The sequence below is a fragment of the Oryctolagus cuniculus genome, chromosome 21, assembly GCF_051225735.1.
Source record: "Oryctolagus cuniculus isolate XC-2025 breed Fujian yellow rabbit chromosome 21, ASM5122573v1, whole genome shotgun sequence".
NCBI lineage: Eukaryota > Metazoa > Chordata > Mammalia > Lagomorpha > Leporidae > Oryctolagus > Oryctolagus cuniculus.
In genome coordinates this window covers 48,451,589-48,468,085 of record NC_142887.1, presented here as the reverse complement: position 1 = coordinate 48,468,085, position 16,497 = coordinate 48,451,589, and the positions used below count along the sequence as shown (strand labels likewise).

The 16,497-nt window shown below is 41.1% G+C and overlaps 1 long non-coding RNA gene across 7 annotated transcripts in view; it reads right to left on the bottom strand.

Annotated features, from left to right (window-relative positions):
• LOC149119988 (uncharacterized) overlaps positions 1-16,497 on the bottom strand; it is a 342,369-nt gene that overhangs the window by 167,834 nt on the left and 158,038 nt on the right. The window contains exon 1 of one of the 7 annotated variants that reach the window (XR_016226970.1): positions 9,451-9,511. The exons of the other annotated variants lie outside the window; for them this stretch is intronic. This is a non-coding gene — a long non-coding RNA (uncharacterized LOC149119988). Of the gene's footprint in view, positions 1-9,450; positions 9,512-16,497 lie in introns of those variants that run through there. 7 annotated transcript variants of the gene reach the window in all.

Below are 16,497 nucleotides of genomic sequence, written 5' to 3'. Positions count from 1 at the left end.
GGCAAAGTACTAGGTTAAAGGAAAGGTATAGGTCAGGAACTGAGCAAAGTTCACAATGATGAAGCCATTGGGGAAATGAACCTGATGGAAGACCTCTCTCTCTCTCTCTCTCTCTCTCTCTGCCTCTCCTTCTCTCTCTGTGTAACTCTGATTTTCAAATAAATAAATAAATCTTTAAAAACTAACAAAATATACTAAAAACCTGGTGGCAACACCTTTCTATCAGAACATGTGAAGCACTCAAACACAGTTTGTCCCAGAAAGTCAACCATAAGGGCATATCGTCTACTGCACTTGTGGACATCTCTGAGGGAGGTAAGGGGCACTTATTTCTTCCCCTCTTCTTTCTTACCACTCTCACAGTTATAACTTCTATCGATGCTTCCAAAGACCAGTCTCTATGAAATTGTAGAACTAATATCCTCCCATGTCAAAAGTGTCATGGGTTTAAACACAGAACCCAAAATAAGATAAGTAACTGGCCTTCTTAATTACACAGTGTGGAATGTAAGATTCTCAGTGGAGCACTGGGTAATATAAAGTGCTGGGCAGAGAAAAACTGTTACTTATCTGTATTTATGATGCTGTAATTCTCCTCTTTATGCAAACTCAGATTAAAAGAGCTCCCGTTAGTGGGCAGCACTGTTGCATAGTGGGTAAAGCTACTGCTGCCTTGTCAGCATCCTATATGGGTGCCGGTTGGGATCCTGGCTGCTGCACTTCCCATCCAGCTCTCTGCTGTGGACTGGGAAAACAGTAGAAGTTGGCCCAAACCCCTCATCTCCTGCACCCACCTATGAGACCTGGACAGAGTTCTGCCTTTCAAATAAATAAATAGTTATTTAAAAAAACAGCTTCATCTCAGAAGGAGCTCCTGGCTACTGGCTCCAAATTGGCATACCTCCAGCTATTGCTGCCAATTGGGGAATGAACCATCGGATGGAAGACCTCTCTCTCTTTCTCTCTCTCTCTCTCTCCTCTCTGTGTAACTCTTTCAAATGAATAAATAAATCTTTAAAAAAGTAGCTCCAGTTATTGACAACACAGTAGACTTGCATTAATTTTGGTTCCCTTCTCACTTTGCAAAGGGATCAGTGGCAGGTCAAAACAGTTGACAGCCTTGCTAACAGGAGAAGAGATAGCTGAAGACAGAAAATGAAAAGCAGCCAAATACATCATCAAAGAAAGAGAAGTGGACCCCATCCAACACAAACCTTTAAAAGTGGATGCTCACAATTAATGAGTGAAACAGCTGCCCACTGAAATCTTGTCTAGGCAGGGAAGATGTCCTAAGTTCTGCTTTTGTAAACTCCAGTCATAAATCTGTCCTAATAAATCTGTCCCTGGCATCTCTTTTACAAACATACTGGACCCACTGACCATTGGAAATGTGGTTCTAATCATGTAGGCTGCCATTTAAACCCACCAATGCTGTAACAGCTAAGAAACTTGAATTTGATGCTCAATTCTCAGGAAATCATTCCAGCTGAGCCTAGGGCCATTAATAGAAACTCCTTGGATCCTCCACTGTCTCTGTGCCTGTTTGAAAGAAGGGAGATTTCCCACCCCATGTTTCTGGAACAGCTTCAAATTCCACATTGGAAAAATTTGATAATTAATACTTGAGAGGGATCAACACACAAAGCAGCTATTCACGCTTCACACTGCTCCCCACCAGGAAGATGAGGTGCAGGATGAGAGCAGTGGGGCAGATCCTAGACAGATCCTCCTGCCCACCCCTCTGCTGCCCCAGGCTCCCTCCTGAGGGCCATCCAGCCCCACCCTGCAGGAACCAGCCCAGGAAACATCAAGAGACCAGGCCAGACTGCATTCTGAGACCACCCACAGTGGGAACCCGGCTTATTTAACTGTGGAGATCAGGAGTCTTTCTGCCTTCCTTCCCTGTGAGTGCAGGTTCCCAGAACACTGCCCCCTCTCTCCTGTAACCACTAAATAAAGCACATTAGGGACAGTTTAGGTGAGGTACTGCAGGAGAGAGTCCGGGCACTTTGAGCCTGGGAAATAGAGGTGGGAGACAGAGCAGCCCGGGTCCCAGCCCTGACCTCGGGAGAAGCTGCCAGGATCGCTGGCACACTTCTCCCACATGTGTCTCCGCCCCTTCCTGCATGCCAAACCTGCAGCAGAAAGTCCCTGGAGCAGGTACCCTTTCTTCCAGATACACGGGGAGTGAAATTGGGAGTGTGGAGAAGAGAGTCCCTGGCATGTGGGACCCACAGTTGGTGGATGAAGAGGGAAGAAGCAGCAGGAGGCAGGCTCAGGGTGAGCACTCGGAAACTGCCTGGGATCGCACGTGCAGAGCAGGAGTTGCAGTAAATGCCAGAGAAGGAGCAGCATAGCCCCCAGGGTTGACACTGATCAAGGAATGAACTCCCCTGGTCCAACTCTGAGCCCCAGGGACTGGCAGTGGCAGGTGCATGCCCACAGGTATTTGGAAAGCAGAATACCTCGGAGCTACTGGGAACTCTGGGAAATGGAGTCCAGGCTGCAGCATCCCTAGAGACACCAGCTGTTCCTCCGAAAAGCTGCAGTCAGGGGTGGGTGCCCACAACCAGAGGGCATTTGCTTTTGTTAAGTCCCTCCTTCCTTTCCTTCCCACACCAAAATCTCAGGGATCAGTTGCTGTTCCTTTCCTGCATCAAATCTGAAAGAGTGACACTCACTTCTGCTAACTGACCCCAAATCCTGGCTCCCTCATAACCTCTGTCTCTTCCAGAAAAATCTTATTTACTACTTTGGCCCTAGAAATCATAAATGACTATGATAGAATGTAACTTTTAACAGAGGTGTAGAAGGCATGGTTTAATATCCAGTTTTGAGAATACAATTTTCATTTGTGTTTTATTGATGTTTATACTTCTTTTAAGATTCATTTTTTTATTTAGAAGTCAGAGTAACAGAGAAGGAGAGGCACAGAGAGAGAGAGAGAGAGAGAGAGAGAGGTGTTTTCCATCTCCTGCTTCACTCCTCAATTGGCAGCAGCAGCACAGCGCTGACCCCTTATAGTTCTTTACAAATCATTTTACACTGTCTTTTTATTCATCTAGTAAAGAGACAGAAGAATGGACACAGAGCTAACTCTATCCAAAATCTTCCTTGTATTGCATCAGAATACAAAATTTGGGAAGGAAGAAGGCAAAACTGACTCAGACCCAGAAAACATGTAGGAAATTGCCACTCAAGAAACCAAAAGTCAGCTGAGGCACCCAAAACAAGGACAGCAAGCCAGAATTGGAGCAAGCCAACAGCTGTGCCCTGATTGAAAAAGACCATTCCTCTTGTGCCCTGAACTCAATATTGCCGCCTCAAAACAAAAGCTCATATCAAAAAATTCATTACAAACCATGATACATAAGAAAAAAGAGAAAAAAGCCAAAGAAATGCAAGAATCCATAATGATATTGGGCTTGATTTAGTCGCAGGGAAACCGGCCGTTCCCGGATTCATTCACCCCTCCAGCTGACTGCTTGTGGAATTCTGACTGAATTAACCTGAAAATCACAGTGAAACTCAGTTTGGAGGCAATTAATATCTGTCACCTCAGACAAAGTGTTCCATTTGATTTTCGAAACACAAAAACTCACCTTGGTCATGTTGCCTGTAAATTTCTAAGCTTCAAATACCTATTAGCTGTCTTTTTTAATTCATAATGGCTACTCTGTCCAAACTCTTGTTTGTATTGCGTCAGAATACAACATTTGGGAAGGAAGAAGGCAAAACAAACTCAGACCCAGAAAACATTTAGGAAATTGCCGCTCAAGAAACCACAAAACGGCTGAGGCACTCAAAACTACGACAGCAAGAGGCACCCAAAACATTTAGGAAATTGCCGCTCAAGAAGCCAAAAGTCACTGAGGCACCCAAAACAATGACAGCAAGCCAGAATTGGAGCAAGCCAACAGCTTTACCCTTTTTGAAAAAGAACCTTCCTCTTGTGCCCTGAACTCCATATTGTAGCCTCAAAACCAAAGCTCACATCAGAAAATTCATTACAAACCATGATAAATTAGAGAAAAGAGAAAAAAGCCAAAGAAATACAAGAAACCATAATGATATTGGGCTTGATTTAGTCGCAAGGAAACCGGCTGTTTCCGGATTCATCCACCCCTCCAGCTGACGGCCTGTGGATTTCTGACTGAATTAACCTGAAAATCGCAGGGAAACTCAGTTTGGAGGCAATTAATATCTGTCACCTCAGCCAAAGTGTTCCATTTGATTTTCCAAAACACAAAACCTCACCTTGGTCGTGTTACCTGTAGATTTCTAAGCTTCAAACGCATATTTGTTTTGTGTTTTATTTCATAATGGCTACTCTGCCCACAGTCTTGTTTGTATTGCGTCAGAATACAAAATTTGGGAAGGTAGAACGGAAAAGCAACTCAGACCCAGAAAACATTTAGGAAATTGCTGCTCAAGAAACCACAAATCGGCTGAGGCACCCAAAACAATGACAGCAAGCCAGAAGTGAAGCAGGCCAACAGCTGTGCCCTGTTTGAAAAAGAGCCTTCCTCCGGTGCCCTGAAGTCCATATTGCAGCCTCAAAACCAAAGCTCACATCGGAAAATTCATTAGAAACCATGATAAATAAGAAAAAGGAGAAAAAAGCCAAAGAAATGGAAGAATCCATAATGAAATCAGAGTTGATATAGTCGCAAGGAAACCGGCTGTTCCCGGATTCATCCACTGCTCCAGCTGACTGCCTGTGGAATTCTGACTGAATTAACCTGAAAATCGCAGTGAAACTCAGTTTGGAGGCAATTAATATCTGTCACTTCAGCCAAACTGTTCCATTTCATTTTCTAAAACACAAAAACTCACCTTGGTCGTGTTACCTGTAGATTTCTAAGCTTCAAACGCCTATTAGTTGTGTTTTTTATTTCATAATGACTACTCTGCCCAAACTCTTGTTTGTTTGGCGTCAGAATACAAAATTTCGGAAGGAATAAGGCAAAACCAACTCAGACCCAGAAAACATTTAGGAAATTGCCGCTCAAGAAACCAAAATTCAGCTGAGCCACCCAAAGCAATGACAGCAAGCCAGAATTAGAGCAAGCCAACAGCTGTGCCCTGTTTGAAAAAGAACCTTCCTCTTCTGCCCTGAACTCAATATGCCAGCCTCAGAACCAAAGCTCACATCAGAAAATTCATTACAAACCATGATAAATAAGAAAAAGGAGAAAAAACCAAAATAAAAGCAAGAATCCATAATGATATTGGGCTTGATTTAGTCACAAGGAAACCGGCTGTTCCCGGAATCATCCACCCCTCCAGCTGACTGCCTGTGCAATTCTGACTGAGTTAACCTGAAAATCGCAGTGAAACTCAGTTTGGAGGCAAGTAATATCTGTCACCTCAGCCAAAGTGTTCCATTTGATTTTCCAAAACACAAAAACTCACCTTGGTCGTGTTACCTGTAGATTTCTAAGCTTCAAATGCCTATTTGTTGTGTTTTTTATTTCATAATGGCTACTATGCCCACAGTCTTGTTTGTATGGCGTCAGAATAGAAAATTTGGGAAGGAAGAAGGCAAAACCAACTCAGACCCAGAAAACATTTAGGAAATTGCCGCTCACAAACCACATATCGGCTGAGGCACCCAAAACAATGACAGGAAGCCAGAATTGGAGCAGGCCAACAGCTGTGCCCTGTTTGAAAAAGACCATTCCCCCGGTGCCGTGAACTCCATATTGCCGCCATAAAACCAAAGCTCACATCAGAAAATTCGTTACAAACCATGATAAATAAGAAAAATGAGAAAAAAGCCAAAGAAATGCAAGAATCCATAATGACATTTGGCCTTATTAATCACAAGGAAACCGGCTGTCGCTGGATTCATCCTCTGCTCCAGCTCACTGCCTGTGGAATTCTGACTGAATTAACCTGAAAATCGCAGTGAACCTCAGTTTGGAGGCAATTAATATCTGTCACCTCAGCCAAAGTGTTCCATTTGATTTTCCAAAACACAAAAACTCACTTTGGTCAAGTTACCAGTAGATTTTGTAGGTTTAAACGCCTATTTCCCGTGTTTTTTTATTTCATAATGGCTAATCTGCCCAAACTCTTGTTTGTGTGCCATCAGAATACATAATTTGGGAAGGAAGAAGGCAAAACCATCTCAGACCCCGAAAACATTTAGGAAATTGCCGCTCAAGAAACCAAAAGTTAGCTGAGGCACCCAAAACAATGATAGCAAGCCAGAATTGGAGCAAGCCAACAGCTGTACCCTGATTGAAAAAGAACCTTCCTCTTGTGCCCTGAACTCAATATACCAGCCTCAAAACCAAAGCTCACATCAGAAAATTCATTACAAACCAGGATGAATAAGAAAAATGAGAAAAAAGACAAGGAAATGCAAGAATCCATAATATTGGGCTTGATTCAGTCGCAAGGAAACCGGCTATTCCCAGATTCATCCACCCCTCCAGCTGACTGCCTGTGGAATTCTGACTGAATTAACCTGAAAATCGCAGTGAAACTCAGTTTGGAGGCAATTACTATCTGTCACCTCAGCCAAAGTGTTCCATTTGATTTTCCAAAACACAAAAACTCACCTTGGTCGTGTTACCTGTAGATTTTGAAGGTTAAAACGCCTATTTGTTGTGTTTTTTATTTCATAGTGGCTACTCTGCTGAAACTCTTGTTTGTATGGCATCAGAATACAAAATTTGGGAAGGAAGAGGCAAAACCAACTCAGACCCAGAAACATTTAGGAAATTGCCACTCACAATACACAAATCGGCTGAGGCACCCAAAACAATGACAGCAAGCCAGAATTGGAGCAGGCCAACTTCTGTGCCCTGTTTGAAAAAGAGCCTTCCTCTTGCACCCTGAACTCCAGATTGCAGCCTCAAACCAAAGCTCACATCAGAAAATTCATTACAAACCATGATAAATAAGAAAAAGGAGAAAAAAGACAAAGAAATGCAAGAATCCATAATGATATTGGGCTTGATTCAGTCACAAGGAAACCGGCTGTTCCCGGATTCATCCACCCGTCCAGCTGACTGCCTGTGGAATTCTGACTGAATTAACTTGAAAATCACAGTGAAACTCAGTTTGGAGGCAATTAATATCTGTCACCTCAGCCAAAGTGTTCCATTTGATTTTCCAAAACACAAAAACTCACCTTGGTCGTGTTACCTGTAGATTTCTAAGCTTCAAATGCCTATTTGTTGTGTTTTTCTATTTCATAATGGCTACTCTCCCCAAACGCTTGTTTGTATTGCGTCAGATTACAAAATTTGGGAAGGAAGAAGGCAAAACCAACTCAGACCCAGAAAACATTTATGAAATTGCCGCTCAGAATCCACAAATCGGCTGAGGTACTCAAAACAATGACAGGAAGCCAGAATTGGAGCAGGCCAACAGCTGTGCCCTGTTTGAAAAAGACCATTCCTCTGGTGCCCTGAACTCCATATTCAGCCACAAACCAAAGCTCACATCAGAAAATTCATTACAAACCATGATAAATAAGCAAACGGAGAAAAAAGCCAAAGAAATGCAAGAATCCATAGTGACATTTGGCCTTATTAGTCACAAGGAAACCGGCTGTTCCCGGATTCATCCTCTGCTCCAGCTCACTGCCTGTGGAATTCTGACTGAATTCACCTGAAAATTGCAGTGAAACTCAGTTTGGAGCCAATTACTATCTGTCACCTCAGCGAAAGTGTTCCATTTGATTTTCCAAAACACAAAAACTCACTTTGGTCAAGTTACCAGTAGATTTTGTAGGTTTAAACGCCTATTTCTTGTGTTTTTTTGTTTCATAATGGCTAATCTGCCCAAACTCTTGTTTGTGTGCCATCAGAATACATAATTTGGGAAGGAAGAAGGCAAAACCATCTCAGACCCCGAAAACATTTAGGAAATTGCCGCTCAAGAAACCAAAAGTTAGCTGAGGCACCCAAAACAATGATAGCAAGCCAGAATTGGAGCAAGCCAACAGCTGTACCCTGATTGAAAAAGAACCTTCCTCTTGTGCCCTGAACTCAATATACCAGCCTCAAAACCAAAGCTCACATCAGAAAATTCATTACAAACCAGGATGAATAAGAAAAATGAGAAAAAAGACAAGGAAATGCAAGAATCCATAATACTGGGCTTGATTCAGTCGCAAGGAAACCGGCTATTCCCAGATTCATCCACCCCTCCAGCTGACTGCCTGTGCAATTCTGACTGAGTTAACCTGAAAATTGCAGTGAAACTCAGTTTGGAGGCAATTAATATCTGTCACCTCAGCCAAAGTGTTCCATTTGATTTTCCAAAACACAAAAACTCCCCTTGGTCATGTTACCTGTAGATTTATAAGCTTCAAAATCCTATTTGCTGTGTTTTTTATGTCATAATGGCTACTCTACCCAAACTCTTGTTTGTAGAAATCAGAATACAAAATTTGGGAAGGTAGAAGGCAAAACCAACTCAGACGCAGAACACATGTAGGAAATTGCAGCTCAGGAAACCACAAATCGGCTGAGGCTCAAAACAATGACAGCAAGCCAGAATTGGAGCAGGCCAACAGCTTTGCCCTGTTTAAAAGGTCCATTCCCCCGGTGCCCTGAACTCCATATTGCAGCCTCAAAACCAAAGCTGACATCAGAAAATTCATTACAACCCATGATAAATAAGAAAAAGGAGAAAAATGCCAAAGAAATGCAAGAATCAATAATGATATTGGGCTTGATTTAGTTGCAAGGAAACTGGCTGTTCCCGGATTCATCCACCCCTCCAGCTGACTGCCTGTGGAATTCTGACTGAATTCACCTGAATATCGCAGTGAAACTCAGTTTGGAGGCAATTAATATCTGTCACCTCAGCCAAAGTGTTCCATTTTTTTTCCAAAACACAAAAACTCACCTTGGTAATGTTACCTGTAGATTTCTAAGCTTCAAATGCCTATTTGTTGTGGTTTTTATTTCATAATTGCTACTCTGTACAAACTCTTGTTTGTGTTGCCTCAGAATACAAAATTAGGGAAGGAAGAAGGAAAAACCAACTCAGATGCACAATACATTTAGGAAATTGCCGCTCAAGAAACCACAAATTAGCTGAGGTATCGAAAACAATGACAGCAAGCCAGAATTGGAGCAAGACAACAGCTGTGCCCTGATTGAAATAGAACCTTCCTCTTGTGCCATGAACTCCATATTGCAGCCTCAAAACCAAAGCTCACATCAGAAAATTCATTACAAACCATAAAAAATAAGAAAAATGATAAAAAAGCCAAAGAAATGGAAGAATCCATAATGATATTGGGCTTGATTTAGTCGCAAGGAAACCGGCTGTTCCCAGATACATCCACCCCTCCAGCTGACAGCCTGTGGAATTCTGAGTGAATTAACCGGAGAAACACAGTGAAACTCAGTTTGGAGGCAATTAATATCTGTCACCTCAGCCAAAGTGTTCCATTTGATTTTCCAAAACACAAAACCTCACCTTGGTCGTGTTACCTGTAGATTTCAAAGCTTCAAATGCCTATTTGTTGTGTTTTTATTTCAAAATGGCTACTCTGCCCAAACTCTTGTTTGTATGGCATCAGAATACAACATTTGGGAAGGAAGAAGGCAAACCCAATTCAGACCCAGAAAACATTTAGGAAATTGCCGCTCAAGAAACTAAAAGTCAGCTGAGGCAACCAAAACAATGACAGCAAGCCAGAATTGGAGCAGGCCAACAGCTGTGCCCTGTTTGAAAAAGACCATTCCTCCGTTACCCTGAACTCCATATTGCAGCCTCAAAACCAAAGCTCACATCAGAAAATTCATTACAAACCATGATAAATAATGGAAATGTGAAAAAGCCAAAGAAATGCAAGAGTCCTTTGTGATACTTGGCGGGATTAGACAAAAGGAACCTGGCTGTTTCCAGATTCATCCCCCCATCCACAGACTGACTTTGGACTTCTGATTGAATTCACCTCAAAATCCCACTCACATTCAATTTGGATGAATTAGTATCTCTCCCCTCAGCAGAAGGATTCCATATCATTTTCCAAACCACAGAAACTCATCTTGGTCATGTTGCCTGTAGATTTCTAATCCTGAAAGGCCAATTTGCTGTGTTTTTTGTTTTCTTTCATAATGGCTACTCTGTCCAAAATCTTGCTTGTATTGCATCAGAATACAAAATTTGGGAATAACAAGGCAAAACCAACTCAGACCCAGAAAGCATTTAGTAAATTACCACTCAAGTAACCACAAATCGGCTGAAGCACCCAAAACAATGACAGCAAGCCAGAATTGGAGCAAGCCAACAGCTGTGCCCTGATTGAAAAAGAACCATCCTCTTGTGCCCTGAACTCAATATGCCAACCTCAAAAACAAAGCGCACATCAGAAAATTCATTAGAAACCATCATACATAACAAAAATGAGAAAAAAGCCAAAGAAATGCAAGAATCCATAATGATATTGGGGTTGATTTAGTTGTAAGGAATCCGGCTATTCCTGGATTCGTCCACCCCTCGAGGTGACTGCCTGTGCAATTCTCACTGAATTAACCTGAAAATCACAGGGAAACTCAGTTTGGAGGCAATTAATATATGTCACCTGAGCCAAAGTGTTCCATTTTATTTTCCAAAACACAAAAACTCACCTTGGTCGTGTTACCTGTAGATTTCTAAGCTTCAAACGCCTATGTGTTGTGTTTTTTATTTCATAATGGCTACTCTGTCCAAACTCTTGTTTGTATTGAGTCAGAATAAAAAATTTGGGAATAAGAAGAAAAAACCGTGTCAGACCCAGAAAACATTTAGGAAATTGCCACTCAAGAAACCTCAAATTTGCTGAGGCACCCAAAACAATGACAGCAAGCCACAATTAGAGCAAGCCAACAGCTGTGCCCTGATTGAAAAAGAACATTTCTCTTGTGCCCGGAAGTTCTTATTGCAGCCTCAAATCCAAAGCTCACATCAGAAAATTCATTACAAACCATCATAAATAAGAAAAAAGAGAAAAAATCCAAAGAAAAGCAAGAATCCATAATGATATTGGGCTTGATTTAGTCGTAAGAAATCCGGCTAGTCCTGGATTCATCCACCCCTCCAGGTGACTGCCTGTGCAATTCTCACTAAATTAACCTGAAAATCACAGTGAAACTCAGTTTGGAGGCAATTAATATCTGTCACCTCAGCCAAAGTGTTCCATTTTATTTTCCAAAACACAAAAACTCACCTTGGTCGTGTTACCTGTAGATTTCTAAGCTTCAAACGCCTATGTGTTGTGTTTTTTATTTCATAATGGCTACTCTGTCCAAACTCTAGTTTATATTGCGTCAGAATACAAAATTTGGGAAGGAAGAAGGCAAAACCAACTCCGACCAAGAAAACATTTAGGAAATTGCCGCTCAAGAAACCACAAATTAGCTGAGGTATCGAAAACAATGACAGCAAGCCAGAATTGGAGCAAGCCAACAGCTGTGCCCTGATTGAAAAAGAACCTTCCTCTTGTGCCCTGAACTCAATATGCCAGCCTCAAAACCAAAGCTCACATCAGAAAATTCATTACAAACCATGATAAATAAGAAAAATGAGAAAAAAGCCAAAGAAATGCAGGAGTTCTTAGTGATATTGGGCTTCATTTATTCCCATGTAAACTGCTGTTTCCAGATTCTTCCACACCTCCCAGCTGAGTGAATGTGTATTCTGACTGAATTAACCTGGAAATCGCAGTGAAACTCACTTTGGAGGGAATTAGAAATTGTCCCCTCAGCAGAAGTGTTCCATGACACTTTCTAAAACACAAAAACTCACCTTGGTCGTGTTACCTATCGATTTCTAAGCTTCAAATGCGTAATGTTGTGTTTTTAATTTCATAATGGATACTCTGTCCAAACTCTTGTTTGTATTGCGTCAGAAAATTTGGGAAGGAAGAAGGCAAAACCAACTCAGACCCAGAAAACATTCAGAAAATGTGGATCAAAAAACAACAACGCTGAGGCACCCAAAACCTTTAAAGCAAGACAGAATTGTAGCAAACCAATAGCTGTGCCCTGATTGAAAAAGAACCTTCCTCTTGTGCCCTGAACCCAATATGCCAGCATCAAAACCAAAGCTCACATCAGAAAATTCATTACAAACCATGATAAAAAGAAAAATGAGAAAATAGCCAAGGAAATGCAAGAATCCATAATGATATTGGGCTTGATTCAGTCACAACGAAACCGGCTGTTCCCAGATCCATCCACCCTTCCAGCTGACTGCCTGTGGACTTCTGAATGAATTAACCTGAAAATCACAGTGAAACTCAGTTTGGAGACTATTAATATCTGTCACCTCAGCCAAAGTGTTCCATTTTATTTTCCAAAACACAAAAACTCACCTTAGTCGTGTTACCTGTAGATTTCTAAGCTTCAAACGCCTATTTGTTGTGCTTTTAATTTCATAATGGCTACTCTGTCTAAACTCTTGTTTATATTTCTTCAGAATACAAAATTTGGGAAGGAAGAAGGCAAAACCAACTCAGAACCAGTAAACATTTAGGAAATTGCCACTGAGGAAACGACAAATTGGCTGAGGCACCCAAACCAATGACAGCAAGCCGGAATTGGAGAAAGGCAACAGCTGTGCCCTGATTAAAAAAGACCATTCCTCAGGTTCCCTGAACTCCATATTGCAGCCTCAAAACCAAAGAACACATCAGCAAATTCATTACAAACCATGATAAATAATAAAAATGAGAAAATAGACAAAGACATGCAAGAATCCATAATGATATTGGGCTAGATTTAGTCGCAAGGAAACCGGCTGTTCCCGGATTCATCCACCCCTCCAGCTGACTGCCTGTGGAATTATGACTGAATTAACCTGAAAATCACAGTGAAACTCAGTTTGGAGGCAATTAATATCTGTCACCTCAGCCAAAGTCTTCCATTTCATTTTCCAAAACACAAAACCTCATCTTGATTGAGTTACCTGTAGATTTCTAAGCTTCCAACGCCTATTTGTTGTGTTTTTTATTTCATGATGGCTACTCTGCCCAAACTCTTGTTTGTATGGCGTCAGAATACAAAATTTGGGAAGGAAGAAGGCAAAGCCAACTCAGACCCACAAAACATTTAGGAAATTGCCACTCAAGAATCCACAAATCAGCTGAGGCACCCAAAACAATGACAGCAAGCAGAATTGCAGCAAGCCAACATCTGTGCCCTGATTGAAAAAGAACCTTCCTCTTGTGCCCTGAACTCAATATGCCAGCCTCAAAACCAAAGCTCACATCAGAAAATTCATTACAAACCATGATAAATAAGGGAAATCTGAGAAAGCCAAAGAAATTCAAGAGTCCTTTGTGGTATTTGGCTGGATTTAGACACAAAGAAACTGGTTGTTTAAAGATTCATCCCCCCCTTCCACAGACTGAGTTTGGAATTCTGATTGAATTCACCTCAAAATCGCACTCACACTCAATTTGGAGGGAATTAGAATCTGTCCCCTCAGCAGAAGTGTTCCATGTCATTTTCCAAAACACAGAAACTCATCTTGGTCGAGTTGCCTGTAGATATCTAATCCTGAAAGGGCAATTTGCTGTGTTTTTTTTTTTTTCTTTCATAATGTCTACTCTGCCAAAATCTTGCTTGTATTGCATCAGAATACAAAATTTGGGAAGGAAGAAGGCAAAACCGACTCAGACCCAGAAAACATTTAGGAAATTGCCGCTCAAGAAACCACAAATCGGCTGAGGCACGCAAAACAATGACAGCAAGCCAGGATTGCAGCAAGCCAACATCTGTGCCCTGATTGAAAAAGAACCTTCCTCTTGTGCCCTGAGCTCAATATACCAGCCTCAAAACCAAAGCTCACATCAGAAAATTCATTACAAACCATGATAAATAAGAAAAATGAGAAAAAAGCCAAAGAAATGCAGGAGTTCTTAGTAATATTGGGCTTGATTTATTGCCATGTAAACGGCTGTTTCCAGATTCATCCACACCTCCCAGCTGAGTATCTGTGGTTTCTGACTGAATTAACCTGAATATCGCAGTGAAACTCAGTTTGGAGGCAATTAATATCTGTCACCTCAGCCAAAGTGTTCCATTTTATCTCCAAAACTCAAAAACTCACCTTAGTCTTCTTACCTGTAGATTTCAAAACTTCAAATGCCTATTTGTTTTGTTTTTTATTTCATAATGGCTACTCTGTCCAAGCTCTTGTTTGTATTGCGTCAGAATACAAAATTTGGCAAGGAAGAAGGCAAAACCGACTCAGACCAAGAAAACATTTAGGAAATTGCCACTCAAGAATCCAAAAGTCAGCTGAGGAACCTACAACAATGACAGCAAGCCAGAATTGGAGCAAGCCAACAGCTGTGCCCTGATTGAAAAAGAACCTTCCTCTTGTGCCCTGAGCTCAATATACCAGTCTCAAAACCAAAGCTCACATCAGAAAATTCATTACAAACCATGATAAATAAGAAAAATGAGAAAAAAGCCAAAGAAATGCAGGAGTTCTTAGTAATATTGGGTTTGATTTATTGCCATGTAAACGGCTGTTTCCAGATTCATCCACACCTCCCAGCTGAGTGTCTTTGGTTTCTGAATGAATTAACAAAAAAATCGCAGTGAAACTCAGTTTGGAGGCAATTAATATCTGTCACCTCAGCCAAAGTGTTCCATTTTATTTTCCAAAACTCAAAAACTCACCTTAGTCTTCTTACCTGTAGATTTCTAAGCTTCAAATGCCTATTTGTTTTGTTTTTTATTTCATCATTGCTAGTCTGTCCAAACTCTTGTTTGTATTGCGTCAGAATACAAAATTTGGGATTAAGAAGGAAAAACCGTGTCAGACCCAGAAAACATTTAGGAAATTGCCACTCAAGAAACCAAAAGTCAGCTGAGGAACCCACAACAATGACAGCAAGCCAGAATTGGAGAAAGCCAACAGCTGTGCCCTGATTGAAAAAGAACCTTCCTCTTGTGCCCTGAACTCAATATGCCAGCCTCAAAAGCAAAGCTCACATCGGAAAATTCATTACAAACCATGATAAATAAGAAAAATGAGAAAAAAGCCAAAGAAATGCAGGAGTTCTTAGGGATATTGGGCTTGAATTATGGCCATGTAAACGGCTGTTTCCAGATTCATCCACACCTCCCAACTGAGTGTCTTTGGTTTCTGAATGAATTAACAAAAAAATCGCAGTGAAACTCGGTTTTGGAGGCAATTAATATCTGTCACCTCAGCCAGAGTGTTCAATTTTATTTTCATAAACACAAAAACTTACCTTGCTCGTGTTACCTGTACATATATAAGCTTCAAACGCATATTTGTTGTGTTTTTTATTTCATAATGGCTACTCTGTCCAAACTCTTGTTTGTATTACGTCAGAATACAAAATTTGGGAAGGAAGAAGGCAAAACCAACTCAGACCCAGAAAACATGTAGGAAATTGCCACTAAAGAAACCAAAAACAGCTGAGGCACGCAAAACAATGACAGCAAGCCAGAATTGCAACAAGCCAACAGCTGTGTCCTGTTTGAAAAAGACCATTGATCCGGTGCCCTGAACTCAATATGCCAGCCTCAAAACCAAAGCTCACATCAGAAAATTCATTACAAACCATGATAAATCAGAAAAATGAGACAAAAGCCAAAGAAATGCACGAGTTCTTAGTGATATTTGGCTGGATTTAGACACAAGGAAACTGGCTGTTTAAAGATTCATCCTCCCCTTCCACTGACCAACTTTGGAATTCTGATTGATTTCACCTCAAAATTGCACTCACACTCAATTTGGAGGGAATTAGAATCTGTCCCCTCAGCAGAAGGGTTCCATGTCATTTTCCAAAACACAGAAACTAATCTTGATCATGTTGCCAGCAGATTTCTAATCCTGAAAGGGCAATTTCTGTGTTTTTTTTTCTTTCATAATGGCTACTCTGTCCAAATCTTGCTTGTATTGCATCAGAATACAAAATATGGGAATAAGAAGGCAAAACCGACTCAGACCCAGAAAACATTAAGGAAATTGGCACTCAAGAAACCACAAATCGGCTGAGGCACCCAAAACAATGACAGCAAGCCAGAATTGGAGCAAGCCAACAGCTGTGCCCGGATTGAAAAAGAACCTCCCTCTTGTGTCCTGAACTCAATATTGCAGCCTCAAAACCAAAGCTCCCATCAGAAAATTCATTACAAACCATGATAAATCAGAAAATGGAGAAAAAGCCAAAGAAATTCAAGAATCCATAATGATAGTGGGCTTGATTTAGTTGCAAGGAAACCGGCTGTTCCCAGATTCATCCACAGTTCCAGCTGACTCCCTGTGGAATTCCGACTGAATTAACCTGAAAATCGCAGTAAGACTCAGTTTGGAGGCAATAATATCAGTCACCTCAGCCAAAGTGTTCCATTTTATTTTCCAAATCACAAAAACTCACCTTGTTCATGTTACCCTTAGATTTATAAGCTTCAAACGCTAATTTGTTGTTTTTTTTTTTTTTTATTTCATAATGGCTACTCTGTCAAAACTCTTGTTTGTATTGCGTCAGAATAC